The sequence below is a fragment of the Hevea brasiliensis genome, chromosome 12, assembly GCF_030052815.1.
Source record: "Hevea brasiliensis isolate MT/VB/25A 57/8 chromosome 12, ASM3005281v1, whole genome shotgun sequence".
Lineage (NCBI taxonomy): Eukaryota > Viridiplantae > Streptophyta > Magnoliopsida > Malpighiales > Euphorbiaceae > Hevea > Hevea brasiliensis.
This window is the reverse complement of record NC_079504.1, coordinates 31,633,684-31,652,659: the sequence shown is the minus strand read 5'-3', so window position 1 is coordinate 31,652,659 and position 18,976 is coordinate 31,633,684. Positions and strand designations below refer to the sequence as shown.

Below are 18,976 nucleotides of genomic sequence, written 5' to 3'. Positions count from 1 at the left end.
TTCTATAAATTTTCTTCTGCAAATTATTTTTGAATGAATTGAGATATTAAATTGTGACACAATTGGATTGAAATGTTTATTATGCTTTTGATTTAAATTGTTGAAAGATTAATTATTTGTGTTTGAGATGGCAATAAATGTTTAGTAAATTGTTAAGATAGTTTTGAAACCACAGTGTCATGACCATATATTTGAATACCTCACTAGCATGACTAGTGGGAGAAATCCGTTTCGAATTTTGATTCCTTCTCTGGCTGAAGTGTTGAGGTGTGTGCCAGTAGAAGAAGAAAAAGAATGGGTTCCTATATATTTGAGCTAGCTAGTCTTGTGATGTGACTTCTCATAAGTATCTGGCAATTGAGATGATTATTGTTTTGAATGGCATGATATAACTGTGTGTTTTTATGAAATTTGTTTTGAGACTTTCAAAATGAAATTATTTGGATTAAATGCATATAAATCATGTTTTGTATTTATTTCTCATGTTCAGTTCAATTTTTGAATAAGTATGATTTAAATTCTGCACAAAGGTTATTTTAGTATGTTGTGCACCATTAAGTCATAGTGCTCAGCGATGGCTATTATTGCTGTCGCAGATATAGAGACTAGAGGAGCAGCAGAGTGAGCTGCTAAGGATTGTGGAGCCACCTTCCCTGAAGTTCTATCGGGTATATTTTGTACCCTGATTGTAATAATTATTTTGATGTATGTAAATGTATGTACATGTAGAACTGGTCATGAGCAGTTGTATAAAGTTTGTAATAATATTAGTTTGGATTTTTCTAATGTAAATTCTAGATGGATGAATGTAATTTGTTTTAACTTTAATGAAATATGAATGAAAGTATTTTGTTTTAATCTGAATGAAATTACTTAGTATTATTTTGAATGATATTTGAATTGGAAATCATTGATTTGAATTTTGGAATTTGAGAAATGCTTGTTGAAATTTGTTGGGATGGATGTTGAAGTTGTTGAGTTGATGAGATAAATCATTGGAAGTGTTTTTTTTTTCGAGGTATTTGAAGAACTGTTTTATCAAAATACAGATGGCACTATACCGAAATTTTTCTAAAATTTACGGAAAAATAAAAAGGAATAAAAATTTTAACTAGTTTTCACACTCTAATTAAATATTTTAATACCTATTAGAAAATGCTCACCACTTCAAAAAAATAAGAAAAATTGTTTTAAAATCCCTTATAGGGTACTTAATGAGTTATCGGTAGGTGAAGTTCGGTAGTTCATTAGGTATTCTACGGGATCATGTTATACCTTACAGAGGGGTAAGATGTGACACTCCTTCACAAGGTATGTCAGTTTGGTATCAAAGCCTTGGTTAAGCAGCACTTTGAAGCCTTTAGAGTGCAAACATGTGAGGGGGTGAACCAACATGTCCTAAAACTGAGTGTAAACACTTAGAGAGTGTAACCTACTGTTATGGCCACAAAGAACTCAACCAAATCACAGATCTAGCATTCTTAACTAGAATGGAGTTAATCCAAGTCCAATTGCGAGATCGCCTTGATAGAATGTAAGAGTAAACAAATGCTCGAATCACCCAACTTATTTAAAAGTTAGCCAATCTCACTACTCAATTGCAATGGCAAAACCCTCCTCAATTCAATCATGCTCATAGAGTTGTTTATAACCAAGAAGAGGAGTATGAGGAACCAAACGATGAAGAAAGTGCTCATGACCAATAATACCCTAGGCATCCATATGGCTAAAGGGATAATACAAAGATGAAAATTCCTACTTTCCTAGGTAGTATTTATCCCGGAGAGTACCTAGAATGGGTGTAAAGGGTTGACAAAATCTTTGAGTATCAAGATTATAGTGAGACTAAGAAGTGCAAGCTTGCTGCCATTGAGTTTGTTAATTATGCAAATTTATGAGGGGAGAACGTAAAAGCTCAAAGACAAAGAGATGGGCTTGATGATGTTGAAACCTGGCGAGAGATGAAAAGAATTATGGAAAGGAGATTTGTACCTAAGTATTACAAATAGGAGTTATACCTTAAACTCCAAAGTCTACGCTAAGCAGGGGTGTGTGTTGAAGATTATGTGAAAGAATTTGAGATGCTTATGATGAGATATGACCTAAGAGAACCCTAAGAGTAGACTATTGCTCATTTTCTTAGAGGTCTGAATTATGAAATTACTAATGTTGTTGAATTACAATCTTATGTCTTCTTGTAGGACATGATCAAATTAGCTATCAAGGTTGAAAAACAAAAGAAGAAAGATGGTTACAAGAGCACCACTACCAAAACATTCATAAAACCTGCCAACATTAGTACCCTAATTACTAATGACAAGGGTGGCATGAAGAAAACTGACAAAGGAGATAGCTCAACCAAGAGCAAAGGTAAGGAGAAAGAGACAAAATCAGCCCTCTCAAGAGAAGTAGAGACATTAAGTGCTTCAAATGCCTTAGCCATGAGCCTATAGCTTTTGAATGTCCCAATAAGAGGGTAATGGTGTTAAGGGAAGCACAGTGGGAGCTTGAAAGTGAAAATGAAGCATGTGAAGAAGAGAAAGGGCAGGTGGTAAGTGATGAAGAAAAAGATATTAAGTGTGCTAATGTTGGGGAAACTTTGGTCATGAAAAGAACCTTAAGTGCCCATGCTATGAAGGAAGAAGAAAAAAGGGAGAACATCTTTCATACTAGATGCAGAATTCTCAACAAGGTATGTAATATTATTATTGATGGAGGTAGCTGTACTAATGTTACTTCTACCACCTTAGTTGAGAAGTTAAATTTACCAACTTTAGTGAATCCTTATCCTTATAAGTTGCAATGGCTAAATAACGATGGCGATGTTAAGGTGACTAAGCAAGTAGTTGTTCCTTTCTTTATTGGCAAGTATAAAGATGAAGTTGTGTGTGATATTATGCTATAAATGCTATTCATTTATTGTTAGGGAGGCCATGGCAATTTGATAGAAAGGCTATTCATGATGGGTTTAAAAATACCTATTCATTTATGAAAGATAGGAAAAAGATTGTATTAGGTTTTATGAGCCCCCAACAGGTTCAATAACTAAATCAACAACAAGTGGCTAGTAGGAAGGAGAAGAAAGAGAGCCTATTCCTCAACAAGGGGGACATATTTATGCTATCACTAACCATGACCTTATTTTTATTCTTCTTGTTAAATAATTACTTGAAGCTAACAATATTGTAGTTCCTCCCATGGTAATTAAGCTACTTGAAGAGTTTGGAAATGTCTTTCCCGATGAGATGCTAAAGGGACTACCACCCCTTCATGGCATTGAACACCAAACCGACCTAGTGCCCAGAGCTGTATTACCAAAAAAACTTACCTATAAAAGCAATTCTGAAGAGACAAAAGAATTGCATAGGCAAGTTATGGAGTTATGTAACACCCCTATATGCATAGCCTTGTATATTTCACTGTTCCAGTGACCGGTGTCGGTCCGGATAATTAAGAGGATTAGAACCATATTTAAGTCATCTAGAAAAGCCCTGAATGAAAATTAATAGTAATTACCAGAAGTTCAAGTCTAAATAAGAAAAACAAAGCATAAAATGTTAAATGAGCTGGGGGTCACAACGATGGGTGACCTTATCGGGAAGTGACTGCGAGATCAGTTCCAACCCTAATTTTGAATGGGACATTGTGACACTGCAGTCCTAAGAATTATTGTGAAGCTAGTGGAAAAGAGAAAATCACAGAAAAGAGTTGACAAGTAGGTCAAATAATTAGACCAGGATTCAGGAAGAAATACCAAATTATTGGCAAACCGGATCAGACCGGTGAAGGCAAATTGGTCGATTCACCCCTAGAGGTGACTCATGACCTAATTGTCCAATAAAATATGAGAAATGAAAATTTTGAAATATAGAATTAAATTAAAGAACTATGGAAAAAAAAGAAAAGAAAACAAAAATAGAATTGTGACATCACCAAGCATACCTAAGTATGACATCATAAATATTTACACATTTAATTGATTTTTGACAAAGTCAATTATGAGAATAAAAAAAAATTAAAAAGCAATTTTTCATTTCTTCCCTTACCTTTAGCCGGCCGCCCTCTCCCTTTTCTCTCCCTTCATTCATTGTCCACCATTGATGAACCACACCCAAGCTTCACAAACCCTAATCTAACCATAATTTCCCTAAGGTTTCTTAAGTAAATCTTATCTTTGAACCTTGATTCACCCATTGATAAAAAAAAAAGAGGAAAGAAAGGTGATTTGAAGAAGGAGAAATCCAACAAAAGAGGTTAGTGGTAAATCCTTCAATTCTTTTATGTATATTTATGTTTAGGTAATTGAAGTAACTTAGAAATTGTGAAAAATTGAAACAAAATCAAGCATATAGACCACTAAGAGAATTCGGCCAACACTAGAAGGATTAGGGTTTGCATGATTTTGATGGATTTAAAAGTGTAATTAAGTGGAATTAAGTGTGTAGAAGATGATTATGTATTTTAATTGCACCAATTGAAACATATGCAAAATTAGGGTTATTGAGCCATTGAATTTGGGGAAAAATTTGGGAAAAATTGGTAATTGATGTAATTGGACTTAATTGAGGTTAGAAATGGTTAATTAGGGCCAATTGGGGTGTGTTGGAGTGATGAGAATTGCAATGCAATTCGGATTGGTAAGGGTGCACTTCTGGGCAGTTTGACCTAAGTCCCTTTCAGGGACCAAAACTATAATTTTGCCACTCCAATTGGTGTAAGGTCAATTGGATATGAAAGTAGACACATAATGTCACAATTTTTATGCAGACACCCTGCCCAGAAAATGAACGTAAGTTAGTGAACAATTAGGTCAAACCCAGAATTGGCACACTGCCACTGAATAAAAATGACCAAATTAACAATGTTTGTTTATTTGGCCATAACTTGGATTAGGCAAGTCCAAATGACCTGATTTTTGAACCATTAGAAAGATATGACATAGTACTACAACTTTTATGAAGAATACAACCCCAAATTCTGCCCATAACCAAGTGAATTTGCCACCCAAAATTGGGTCACCAAAACTGTCAGAACCAAGAAAGTACCCAAAATTCTGGGTAGCAACCAATCCGGCCAGCCTTAGAAAAATAGGCATAACTTGAGCTAAAAAACTCTAAATAGAGTGATTCAAAAAGGGAATTAAAGCTAAGACAATAAGGAACAACTTTTATGAAGGACACTTAGCCAAATTCCTATAGTAACCAGACCAATGGAACAGTAGAAAACAGGGGACCAAAACTGAAAAATTACAATTTCTCTTAGGAGACTTAAAAATTGAATTGGCAACCAATACCAACAAATTAGATACCCAAAATGTGGTATGTGGGTGTAATTGAAATTGACATACCTATTAAGCATGAAAAAGTTAACATATTGACTTGAATAGTAACCCTAAAATGCAAAGTCTAAAGATTACCATTTTAAGCAATTTTAGGGGTGCAATTAAGTAGACATGAAATTATTTGTTAGATTAATATTGTGACTTGATACTAAAACACTGGAAATTGTGTGTTTCAGTTGGAAAAGACACTGGAAAGAAAAAAGAAACAGTGAGTCAAGGCCAAGCGGCGACTCATAAGAGGTTTGTGCACAACATATAACTCCTCTTTGAAATTTCTTTTGAAATTGTGTTGAATGAATTGTAAAAATTTATTTATGACTTTCATTGTGTTGAATATTTAATTGAAAAGAAATATGTGCTATTGACCCAAATTTTTGGGAAGTTAAATTGTCTGTGAATTGAGGGCCATTTTAAATGTTTATAAAATTATTAAAATAGTTTGAAACCACGGTGTCATGACCAGATGTTTAAATTCCTCACTAGGTTGCCTAGTGGGAAGAAATAGTTTTGTATTCTCTCTCTGGCTGAAGTATTGAGGTGTGTGCCAGTAGAGGAGGAAATTAAATGGGTACCCATAGATTTGTGCTAGCTAGCTTTAGTATTCCTCATTAGCCATTGGTTATTGGGATGAAATGTATATTGGTGTCATGATGTGACTGTGTGATTTTACAAAAGTTATTGTGTGATTTATGAAATTATGAGAATTTCTTTGACTTCAATTTTAAATTATGATTTGTACCTGTTTAACAATTTAATTGTTATATTTGGAAAAATTGTGATTTATTATGGCATAAATTATTGTGCACCACTGAATATTTTTACTTAGCGTAGGCTTTTCATTGCTATCGCAGGTAGAGAGACTGATAAAGCAGCAGAGTAGGCTGCTAGTGACTATAAGTACTTCACTTTGGATTTTGTCAGGTATTTAAATTATACCCTTTGTAAATATTCATTTTAATGTATATTAATTGTATGTGTGTAATGTAGTTGGTATTGAGCAGTTGTATATTAAAGTTGTACAGAAGTGTTGTAAATTATTTTGTTCTGCAAAATATTGTAATATAGACATTTTATTTTAGTATATGAAATGCTCAATTATTTTCTCCATTTTGAGATTTGATTTTATGAATTGAGTTTGAAATTAAATTTTGTTGAGATATTAGAGGTTGGGGTTGTGATTGAAAATTATTTGGGAGTGTTTTTACAGGTTTTGAAGAATTGGTTTTTCTCAATTATAGATGGCACTCTGCTGAAATTTTTACAAAAATTGAGAAAAATAAAATTCATAAAATTTTTACCTAATATTTGAACTGTAAAAAAAAGTTTTTAATACTGATTAAAAGTGCTCACCACCTTCAAAAGATGATAAAATTATTTTAAAATCCCTAGTAGTGTATTTAATGGATTATCAGTAGGCGAAGTTCGGTAATTCATTAAGTATACTACGGAATCATATTATGCCTTACGGAGGAGTATGATGCACTTGAATTGTATAGATATTTTTAAACATAATTGCATACTATTTCATAGCATTTAGGCAAGTATCTTCATGCATAATAGTTGATTTCATTAGTTTTTGTAATTTCTATTGTAAAGCCCTTAATTCCATGTTTTCCGCATCATTTTAGGTGTTTGGGTGAAGCCCCAGATGCATAGGAGTGCAAAGGAAAGCTTGGAGAGTCAAGAGATAGAGAATTGCTGCTGATACAAAGTACATGGGTCGTGTAAACCAACCCCAGACCCGTGTAACTCTCTGCCAAAAGAAAGCCAAGAGAATAAATGAGAAACACAAGTGCATGGGTTGTGTAAGTAGACCCGTGTAATCTGCAGGGACCCGTGTAAGTCTCTGCCGGGAGCAAGCTTGAACAAACTTATGGGAACAATAGTACACGGCCCGTGTAACCAGGCCTGTGTAGTTCACGTAGACCCGTGTAACTCTCTATGCCAATATAAGATCTCGCAATTCCACTCCAGCAAGTTACATGGCCCTACATGTCGGGACCCATGTAGTGACACACGGGCCGTGTACTATGCAACAACCAGTTTTTAACTCGAATTTCCACTCTTGTTTCCTGATTCAAACGAGACTCCTAAAGCCTTTTGGACTCATAAATGACCTAACCCTAGAGCAACAACTATAAATAGAAAAGAAAACATCAGAGAAAGGGGATTTTCTGTGTCACTAGTTCGCTCTCTCTTTTATCTCTTAATAGTAATTAGGAGGAGTTTTTCGAAGGAGAGAAACATCAGCACCAAAAGAAGATTTCCAGCTGAAGCTCCACATGATCAAAGCTGCAAACTTTCTTCGGTGCCTTCGTTTCGTCTCCCTAGATAGATTTTTATTTTTTTATTTCCTTTACATGATTTTCCTTTTTACTGTTTTTATCTTTTATTATGATGTTTGCTGAACTCACCATGAGTGAGTAGTTTTCTTATTCTGGATTTGGGAGAGTAATGCTTGTAATTATTATTAAGGATGAACACTAAGTTTTAATTATTGAATTTAAGATTTGTTCCTTGATTTAATTTCTTGTGATCTTAATGCATGCTATGTGCTGGTACCCACTTAGCCGTGATTGTAGATGTTAATTAAAGGACTGAAAGGTGAAGATTAACATTAGAAAATCAAGATTTTGAACCTAGGAATTGCTGATACCTTTGTGGAACCTAAAAATTGGTTAAAAGTCTTAAAGGATTTTAATTAATTTGATCACCACGAAAGTAGGGTTTGAGTTAATTAAAATACACTCTAGATGCCTTGAGAGAGGATTTAGGATAACTTAGGACTGATTTCCATTAAGGCAAGCAATCTTCAATCCAGTAAATAAACGAGGTAACATCCCTAGTAAGATTCAAGTGTGAAATCCTAATTCCAGAATTGTTTCAAATAAATCATTTCATTCTAAGTTTACCATTCTAGTATTTAAGGTTAACAAAACTTCATTCCCTAAGTATCCGATAGCCTAGGCAGTCAAAATTACTGTGTAGATTGGTACTTCTAGACAAAATTCCTCGTGGAAACGATACTATACTTATCACTTTATTACTTGTTAGCGATCCATGCACTTGCGGGGTTGTAAAACCAGGCAAACAAGTTTTTAGCGTAGTTGCCGGGAAACTTTTGGTTTTAGTAATATCAAGCGATAGGCAATTTAGCTAACTTAGGCAATTATATTTATCATATAATTTTATTTTACTAGTTGTATTTTTCTTTTTTTCTCTCAGGTGCTCAATCCGGTATATGACCAGAATAAGGCCAGAAGAAGAAATTTTGGACTGTGATCCGGAGATAGACAAAACTTTGAAAGCTATTAGGAGGGAAAGGAAACATCAAGAGCACAGTCAAAGAGATCCTGAAATTCTAATCATGGCCGATAATAATGACATACCAAGACTCTTGAGAGATTATGGAGCTCCATCTGTTCAAGGATTTTAGCCCAGTGTCACTAGACCCACAGTGGAAGCCAACAACTTTGAATTAAAACTAGCATGGCTCCAAATGATTCAACAAACCCAGTTTGCAGGTTCACGAACAGAAGACCCACACTATCACCTCAAGTGCTTTCTTGCCCTATGTGACACATTTAAGATGAATGGAGTGTTTGATCAAGTAATAAGACTCAGAGCATTCCCATTTTCCCTTCGAGATAGATCAAGGAAGTGGTTACTTTCTCAACCAGCTGGAACGTTCACAACTTGGGAAAACCTCTCTCAAGCTTTTCTAGTAAGGTATCTTCCACCTGTAAAGACTGCAAAACTAAGGCTTGAGCTCAACACCTTCAGACAAAAGGAAGGAGAATCACTCTATGATGCATGGGAAAGATACAAAGACCTGCAGAGGGAATGTCCACACCATGGTATAGAAGATTGGCTATTAGTGTAAAATTTCTATAATGGGTTACTTCCCTTTACAAGGAGCATAGTTAATTCAGCTACAGAAGGTGATCTAATGGAGAAAACAGTGACACAAGTACTTGAACTTCTAGAAACAGTTGCATACCATAATTATGAGTGGTCAGATGAAAGAGGCAATGCAAGGAAAACTGTAGGGGTCCTGGAAGTAGATGCCCTAAGCATGATAAATGCTCAGTTTGATTAGCTCACAAGGAAACTCGAAAGAATGCAAGCCAACGCAGTTGGTATAAACAGTCAACATGAGGACAATTATGGAGGAGGATACATGAGTTTAGAATACAGCAACTTCAATGAACCCTCCACAGAACAGATTAACTATGTGAATAATGGAGGAAACTTCAACCAGAGGCAGCCCAACAATCCATATTCAAATACTTACAACCCTGGATGGAGGAACCACCTAAATTTCTCATGGTCCAATCAGCAGAACCAGCCAATAAACAAGCAACAAGGGTACAAACCACAAGCACTCCCTGGATTTCAGAACAGAGGTAAAAACTTTGCACAATCATCACTACCTCTCCAACCTCAACAACCTGAACCGAAAATGACTATGGAAACCATGATGGAAGGATTCCTAGCAGCTCAACAATAACAAAATAAATTGATTAAACAGCTAACTTCCAGAGTGGACCAACTTGTTACTCACTACAAGATGCTAAAGAATCAGATTGCTCATGTGATACCCCTTACCCGTCTACAGTGTAGCCGAGCAAGATATGCCACACAGTATACCGGAACACCCTATTTTAATTCAATCATTTTTATTCTTCCTAATTTATTTTTTTTTCATAGTTATGAAGTACAATTTGCGAAATATAATTCATTTCAGTCATTTATTAAAATCATAAATTTATTTGAGGTTCCGTAAATTTTATAGAAAATCCGGCAGAGCACCGACTAAAAATAGAGAAAGCAGTTCATTGGAACCTGTAAAAAACACTTCTAAAATTTTCAATCAATCCCAAACTCCATTTCATCAACAAAATCTCAATATTTTTCAACAACATTTCCATTTCTCAATCATTCATCTCATATGATATTCATGTAAAAGTCATAAATAAATATTCACTTTTTTATTCATAAACACAATTTCCACTATTTATATTAATACCAAAATACATTACATAAGTTTCAATTACATATGAGAAAATAAAAGTTAATTACAAAATACCCAAAATGAAACCTAGTGTCCTATCAATGCACTGACATCGATGAGGTGACACGGATACTATGCAGAGCTGCAGATGATCTCTCCCAGTCTGTGGTCTACTGAGCTCTCTATTGGTCTCTCCAGAACCTACGCGTGGCAAAAGCAACGCGCTAAGCAATAATGCTTAGTGGTGCCAATAATAGAATAAAAAAGAAATAACAGAAAATAAATATGCAGTGCATGTTCTGATGTCTTATGCAGACAATTTTTTATAATTATTTGTAGTCTTATTTATTATGTACTTGTTATATTCATAATTTCATTAAATTTATCCACTTTCATTTTTAGTTGCCCAAGTAACCTATACTGGACGACTGGATTGGATAAACGGGTAAACTGGCACTGGGTATCAGGTACCTCGGGCCGTTACCCATTGGTTACATATGTATCTCTCGGTGTGCAACAGAATAGCTAATGAGCTGTAATAAATATTAGGCACAAGGCCAAGTATCATCACAATGTCAGAATAGCTAAAAGCCATAAAATCACAGAATGGTATAATGCCATGTGCAGTACTGCTAACTGAACCCTATTGGCATGCCAACCTATCTAAACCAATCTTGCTAGGTGTACTAGGGCATGTTACACTTTTAAATTGTATAATTCTTGAAATTTAAGTTTAGGTGTTACTATTCATTTCATTAGTCAACTAAATGTTAACTTTTGCATAGGCAATAGGTACATTGGTTTTAATACTCCCAACATACCACATTTTGCATTCTAAAGTTGTTGGTATTGGTTGCCAATACCATTCTAAGCTTAGTGTTAGTTGTTCAAAATTTTCAGATTTCAAGCCTTGTGTTTACTGTTCCATTGGTCATTTTTGCAGTAGGAATTTGGCAAAGTTGTCAACATGAAAGTTGTTCCTTATTGTGTCTACTTACATTTCTTTTTTGAATCACCTCATTTGGAGTTTTGTAGCTCAAGTTATGGCCTGAACACCATAACTGGCCAGATTGCAAACTTTCCAGATTTTCTGGACTGACCAAATCTATAGTGTTTTGTGCAGTGACTGCAGGTCACTTTTTGAACATCTTATGGTCAAAATTTGGGTTAGGTTTCTTCATGAAAGTTGTAGGTCTATATCTCAGATTTCTGCTGATAAAAGTTTAGGTCAATTGGACCTTTCTACACTGAGTTATGACTAAATGAATAAACACTATTCATTTGATCATTTTGCCCAGGCAGAATGCAAGTCACCCAGATTAGGGCAATTTTTAGGTTAACTTGGTTTGGTTTTCTGAGCAGGGTTTCTTCATGAAAGTTGTGCCATTATGTGTCTAGTTTCATGTCCAATTAGCCTTGTACCAATTGAACCTATACAACTTTATTTATGGCTACCCAAACTACTGGAATCACAACCAGTCCTACAGGTCACCAAGGGCAGCATGCCTAAACTCAACTCCAACATTCTTACTCACTTCAATTCCTCCTCACACACATTCAAATGGTTACTAATTGACCATTACAATGTTAACATACCATTACATGAGCAAACCCTAATGTTGTTCAAGTGTCCACATTTTCAAGGTTCATTCATGCATCACACTTGTATTTCACTTACTCTTACATGTTCAATCACTCATCTCATGCTATGGGCAGCTCATAAACACTTTACTTCAAGCAAATTCGTCAAACCCTAACCATCCATAGGCTGCGCAAATTGTAGGGATGAATATACATAAGTTTTATTTTGTTTTTATTACACTTTTCCACTTATCTCATGCCAATAAACATGAATTAAGTAAAAGAGATAGGAGATTGGACACTAACCACTTGGAGCATAATATCTCCCTTCACAAAACTTCCTCTTTCCTTCCTCTTCTTGCTACCTAGTAGTGATTTAAGGTGTGAGGGTCAAGTTTAGTGTAGGGCTTGAGTGATTTTATGGTGAGGTTTGGTGTGGAGTGAAGCTTTGGTGGAGCTTCAATGGTGGAATGCATGGAAGGGAGAGGGATGGCTGATGGATTTTTTTTTTTCATTTTTTTGTTTCCTTTATCCACTTTTTATTAATTAATTTAAGTGTTGATTAAATATGATTAGTGGGATTTTTTTAATGACATCATAGTGATGTCATAATTGGCCTTTTATCTCATTTTCTCTTCTTTTCTTCTCTACTCATTTTCAATTTAATTTTTAGCAATATTTATTCGCATTTTGTGTCATGATAATTATTTACTTAACTGGATAAGTCGGCCAAAAATCATCTCTGAAGATGAAATGACCAAAATGCCCTCTGTTTGGCTTAACAGACCAAAATTGTCTGTACCGATTGAAAATTTTTTCTAAGAATTTTCTTGGCATTCTAATGCCATAGGAACCTCAATGACCCATCTCTAGAGTCTCAAAAATTATTTTATGAATTTTTCCCTGGGTCTAGGGCTCCTAGTTGCGAGAACCGTAACTTCCCACTGGGTTACCCATCGCTAGGGCACCGGGGCATTTAACTTGGTTGTATTTTATTTCTAAAATTTTTCCTAAATTTTTCTTATTAATATTTGAGTTAATTATGGTTCCTCACTTTAGTTTAAATATTTTTCCAGACATTTTAGCTGTCCGGACTGACACCGATCACCGAAATAGTAGAATGTACGGAGTTGCTACAGGGAGGTTGTTATAACTCTTCCCCTCTAATTTAAATTTCGTCATCGAAATTTACCTGATGCAAACAGTTGAGGGAACTGTTGCCTCATCATCTCTTCACTTTCCCAAGTTTCCTCCTCGGTGTTGTGGTGCCTCTAAAGCACTTTCACTAGTGGAATCTGCTTATTCCTTAACTCTTTCACTTCCCGAGCCAGGATCCATATGGGTTCTTCTTCATATGTCAAATCCGGTTGTACTTCAATTTCTTCCATGGAGATGACATGTGAAGGATCTGAGCAGTATCTTCTTAGCATAGGTACGTGGAACACATTGTGGATCTTGTCCACTGTGGTAAAGCTAGCCTCAGAGGCTACCGGGTCCCACACGTTCAATGACTTCATATGGGCCAATTAACCTAGGGCTCAACTTACCTTTTCTTTCAAATCTCAGTACCTTCTTCCACGGTGACACCTTGAGGAACACTTTGTTGCCAACCGCATATTCTATTTCTTTCCTCTTCAGGTCGGCATAAGATTTCTGTCCATCTGAGGCAACCTTCAGATTGGCTTTGATTAGCTTTACCTTCTCCTCAGTCTGTTTCACTAGGTCTGGCCTTACCAGTTTATCTTCGCCCAATTCAGTCCAGCACACTGAAGTTCTACATTTCCTCCCATACAGTGCTTTATACGGGGCCATTTGGATGCTAGCTTGGTAGCTATTGTTGTATGCAAATTCTGCCAGTGGGAGGTATCTATCCCAACTTCCCTCAAACTCATTGACACAACTCCTCAGCATATCCTTAAGGACCTGACATATATTTCATGTTATTATTATCATTTTAGTTCAATATTTGTATTAGTTCAATTGGTTCCAATTGCTTACCTGGATTACTCTTTCTGATTGCCCATCCGTCTGAGGATGGAAAGCTATGCAGAAGTGGAGTTGTGTACCCAAGGATTCATGCATCTTCTTCCAAAATCTCGATGTAAACCTTGGGTCTCGATCAGATATGATGGAAAGTGGAATTCCATGCAGTCTAACTATCTCACTGAAATACAATTCTGCTAACTTCTCCAGTGAGTAGTCAGTCTTAACTGGCAGAAAGTGTGCTGACTTCGTCAATCTATTTACTATCACCCATACTGCATCATGCTTCTTCTGGGTGAAAGGTAGACCACTTAGAAAATCTATGGTGACCCGATCCCATTTCCATTCAGGTATGCGTATAGGTTGTAGCAAACCCGATGGAACTTGATGTTCTACCTTGACTTGCTGACATGTCAAGCATTTAGTCACATAGTCAGCTATGTCCTTCTTCATACCAAGCCACCAATATTGAAGCTTCAGATCATTATACATTTTTGTACTTCTTAGGTGCATAGCATAAACACTGGTGTGTGCCTCTTTTAAAATACTGGCCTTCAATTCCCTATCATCTGGTACACATAATCTTCCTTTGTAGTACAGATACCCATCTATTTTCACTTCATAGTCAGTTTCTTTCCCTTTTAGGATTTTGCTCATAATAGCCTTTAGCTTCTCATCTACCTTCTGCCCATCTAAAATTTGCTGTAGCAGTTTTGGCCTTACTTGCAACTCAGCCAAAATAGCTCCATCTCGAGCCAAAGATAGACGGGCATTCAATGATCTTAAAGCTGTGATGGATTTCTGCTTAAAGCATCAACAACTACATTTGCCTTCCCAGGATGGTAATCAATCACACAATCATAGTCCTTTAGGAACTCAATCCATCGCCTCTGTCTAAGGTTGAGCTCCTTCTGGGTTGGAATGTATTTCAGACTTTTGTGGTTTGTGTAAATGTAGCACTTTTCACCATATAAGTAATGCCTCCATATCTTCAGTGCGAAGATAATTGCTGCAAACTCTAGATCATGGGTAGGGTAATTCTGTTCATGTGGCCTTAGCTGCTTGGAAGCATAAGCGACCACCTTCCCCTCTTGCATTAATACACACCCTAACCCATTATAAGAGGCATCACTGTAGACCACAAAGTCCTTTCCCGACACTGGCTGTGTTAACATTGGTGCCTCTGTCAACATAGCCTTCAACTTCTCAAAACTAGCTTGACACTTGTCATTTCAGTCAAATCTGACATTCTTGTGTAACAACTTGGTCATTGGAGTAGCTATTAAAGAAAATCCCTTCACAAATCTTCTGTAATACCCAGCTAGCCTCAAGAAACTTTTGACCTCAGTTGTATTTCTGGGAGACTTCCATTCCATCCCTGCTTCTATTTTCTTAGGATCCACCCTAATCCCATCAGCTGATACTATGTGTCCAAGGAATGCAATCTCATTCAACCAGAAGTCACACTTGGACAACTTAGCATACAGCTTCTTTTCTCTCAGGGTTTGCAGAACAATCCTCAAATGCTCATCATGTTCTTTCCTGGTCTTGGAATACACCAAAATATCATCAATAAAGACCACTATGAACCGATCTAGGTATAGATGGAAGATAAGGTTCATAAGGTCCATGAATATTGCTGGTGCATTTGTTAGGCCAAAGGGCATCACTAGAAACTCATAATACCCATACCGGGTCCTGAATGTAGTCTTTGGCACATCTGCATCCTTCACCCTCAACTGATGATACCCTGATCTGAGATCAATTTTTAAAAATACTCCTGCTCCCTTCAACTGATCAAACAGATCATCAATTCTAGGCAATGGATATTTGTTCTTCATAGTCACTTTATTCAACTGCCGGTAATCGATGCATAACCTCAAAGTCCCATCTTTCTTCTTTACAAACAGCACTGGAGCTCCCCATGGTGACACATTAGGGCGTATGAACCCCTTATTCAGTAACTCCTACAACTGGATCTTCAGTTCCTTCAATTCTGTGGGTGCCATCTTATAAGGATCAATAGAGATTGGTGTTGTACCCGGCAGTATCTCAATAGCAAATTCAACTTTCCTTTCTAGTGGCAAACTAGGCAATTCTTCAGGGAACACATCTGGGAAGTCTCTTACTGTGGGTATGTCACACAGATTTGGCTTAGCCTGCCTAGTATCCACCACATGTGCTAGGTAGGCTTCACAGCCTTTTCTCATCAGTTTTCTTGCAACGGTGGTCGAGATGACATTGGATAAGAAATCTGTCCTTTCCCCCACAACTATGATCTCATTACCCTCAGGAGTTTTCAAAGAAATCCTCTTCAGTTTACAATCAACCATTGCCTGATGACGTGACAACCAGTCCATTCCCAAAATCACGTCAAACTCATGGAAAGGCAACTTAATCAAGTCTGCCAAGAATTCATACCTGAATCTTTAACGGGCAACCTTTGTACACCTTGTTCACCACTACATTGTGGCCCAATGGATTAGTGACCAGGATGTCTTGGTTACTCTTCCCTACTAATATCCCCCTTTCTACGGGTAGGTTAATGCAGATGTATGAATGAGTGGATCCTGGATCCACCAATGCATGCACAGATGTATTATAGAGGGAGAATGTACCCTTGATGACGTCCGGGGCATCTTGCTCCTCCTAAGCTCTTATGGCATAGGCTCGCAGTGCTCGCCTCGAGCCTCTCTCTTGGCTCGATGCAGTGCCTCTGTGATGGTCTCACTGCCTAAGATTTTCCAGATTTCTTACCCCTTTGTGGTGCAGAAGCAGGTCTGTCTGGTTGTGTTGGAGCAGCTGTAGCAGTTCTGCATGGACAGTTCCTCAACTGATGCTCTGTCGACCCACACCTTAAGCAGGCACCAATCACTCTCCAACACTCCCCCTTATGACATTTTAGGCAATGCGGACATGCAAAAGATGCTGGGGCTAGTCCCCGGAACCTCATCCTTAGAGAGCTGCCCACTGATCGTGTGAACTGACTTCTCTTAGGGGTGAACTGTGGTCTGGGCCCCTGAGACTGACCCTGACCTTGTGGTTGACCTGAACTCTGTGCAGGTGGACCTTTGAACTTTTTCCCTGGTGTAGGTGATGAGATAGACTGACTCAGGCCCCTCTTTTGCTGTCTCTTTCTCCTGGTCTGCTCACTTATTCTAACCTTTTCAACTTTTATAGCAGATTCCACTAACTTGGTGAAGTCTATGATTCCCAAGACAGTAATCATGATCTTTATGTTGTCATTTAATTCCTCTTCAAATCTCTTACACCTTTCGGCTTCATTAGGGACCATTTCCCTTCCGTAGCGGCTCAGTCTGACAAATTCCTTTTCATACTCTGCCACTGTCAGCTGTCTCTGCCTCAGGTTAATGAATTCTCTTCTTCTCTCTTCTAGCTATACACTACCCACATACTTCTTCTTGAATTCTGAGAGGAAGAAGTCCCAAGTTATTACTTCTGGCTGCACTTCACTAGACACTGTATCCCACCATTGGTAGGTATCATCTTGTAACAGAGATAGAGCAGCTTCTAGATTTTGCTCTGGAGTGCCGTGGAGTTGTTTTAAAATCCTTCCTATTCTGTTCAACTAATTTTCGGCTGCAACAGAATCATCTTCTCTCTTGCCAAAGAAATCCACTGCTCCAAATTTTCTTAATTGTAACACCCCTATTTGCATAGCCTGGTATATTTCACTATTTCGGAGAACAGTGTCGGTCTGGAAAATTAAGAGGATTAGAATCACACTTAAGACAACTAGATAGGCCTTGAACACAAATAATTAGTAATTGTCAATTAGTTAAGTATAAATAAGAAAAACAGAACATAAGAAGTTAAATGAGCCGAGAGTCACAGCGATGGGTGACCTTCTCGGGAAGGACTGCGAGGTCGATTTAAACTCAAATTTCAAATCGTAAAATGTGACGCTGCGGTCCTTAGGACTATTGCGAACACAGTGGAAAAGATTAATCACGAAAAAGAATTGTTAAGCCAGTCAAATGATTAGGTCAGGGAGCCGAAAGAAATATTGAATTATTTGCAAATCGGGTCGAACTGGCGAGGGGCAATTTGGTCAATTGACCCCGAGAGCTGACTCCTGACCTAACTGTCAAATAAAATTGAAGAAAAGAAAATTTCAGAATCAGGAATTAAATTAAAGAACTAATTGAAAAATAAATAGAAAAAAAAAAGAAAGAAAAAGTGAAAAAGGTGATGACATCATGCATGATGCAATAAACATAATAATTAAAAATTAATTTTGGATAATTTTTGTTGTCTTTCAAGAGGATAAATTTGATAAAAGAAAAGAAAAAAAAAAAAAAAACAAAAGTTGTCTTCCTAACCCAACTTGCCGCCCCTCACTCTCTTCCTCTCATCTCTATGTTTGTCCACCATTAAAGCTTGCTTGAAGGTTTTGCTCCCTCACTTAACCTTAATTTCTACCACAATTATTTCATAAAACCTTACTACCCTCACTTGAGAAGGAGATTTAGCAAAGAAAGAAGGCAAAAATGTGAGAATTGGTCAAATGTTGTGTTTGACCTTGTTTGAGATGAAAAATGGTCATTTGTGACCAATTGAGATGTGTTGGAAGTGTTAGAAGTGAGTTTAAATTCGGACTGAAAATGGCCATGCTGCAGGCAACAGGACCAAGGTGCTTTTGAGGGACCAAAACTGAAAATTTACAAGTCCAATTGGTATGAGACTAATTGGGAATAAAAATAGACACAAAATGGAACATTTTTCATTTAGGAATCATGCCCAAAAAGTGACCAAAACCTAGTGAACAAATTGACCAAATCCGGATTTATGCAGTCTGACCTGTACAAAAATGACCAAATGAACAGTGTTTGTTCATTTGGCTATAACTTGAACTAGGCAGGTCTAAATGACCTGAAATTTTACCAGTGGACAGCTGAGATATAGAACTAAAACTTTCATGAAGAACACAAACCCAAATTATTCCATTAACCAAGTCATTTGGCCACCCAAAGTTGGTGACCTAAAACTGCCAGAACCAGTTTGGTGCCCAGAAATCTGGGTTAAGTCCAATCCGG

The 18,976-nt window shown here is 37.0% G+C and overlaps 1 non-coding gene across 1 annotated transcript; it reads right to left on the bottom strand.

Moving 5' to 3' along the window:
- Positions 1-9,095: 9,095 nt before the first annotated feature.
- Positions 9,096-9,202, bottom strand: LOC131171542 (small nucleolar RNA R71). The gene has a single exon (XR_009142202.1). It is a non-coding gene; the product is annotated as a small nucleolar RNA R71 (small nucleolar RNA).
- Between the last annotated feature and the right edge of the window lie 9,774 nt (positions 9,203-18,976).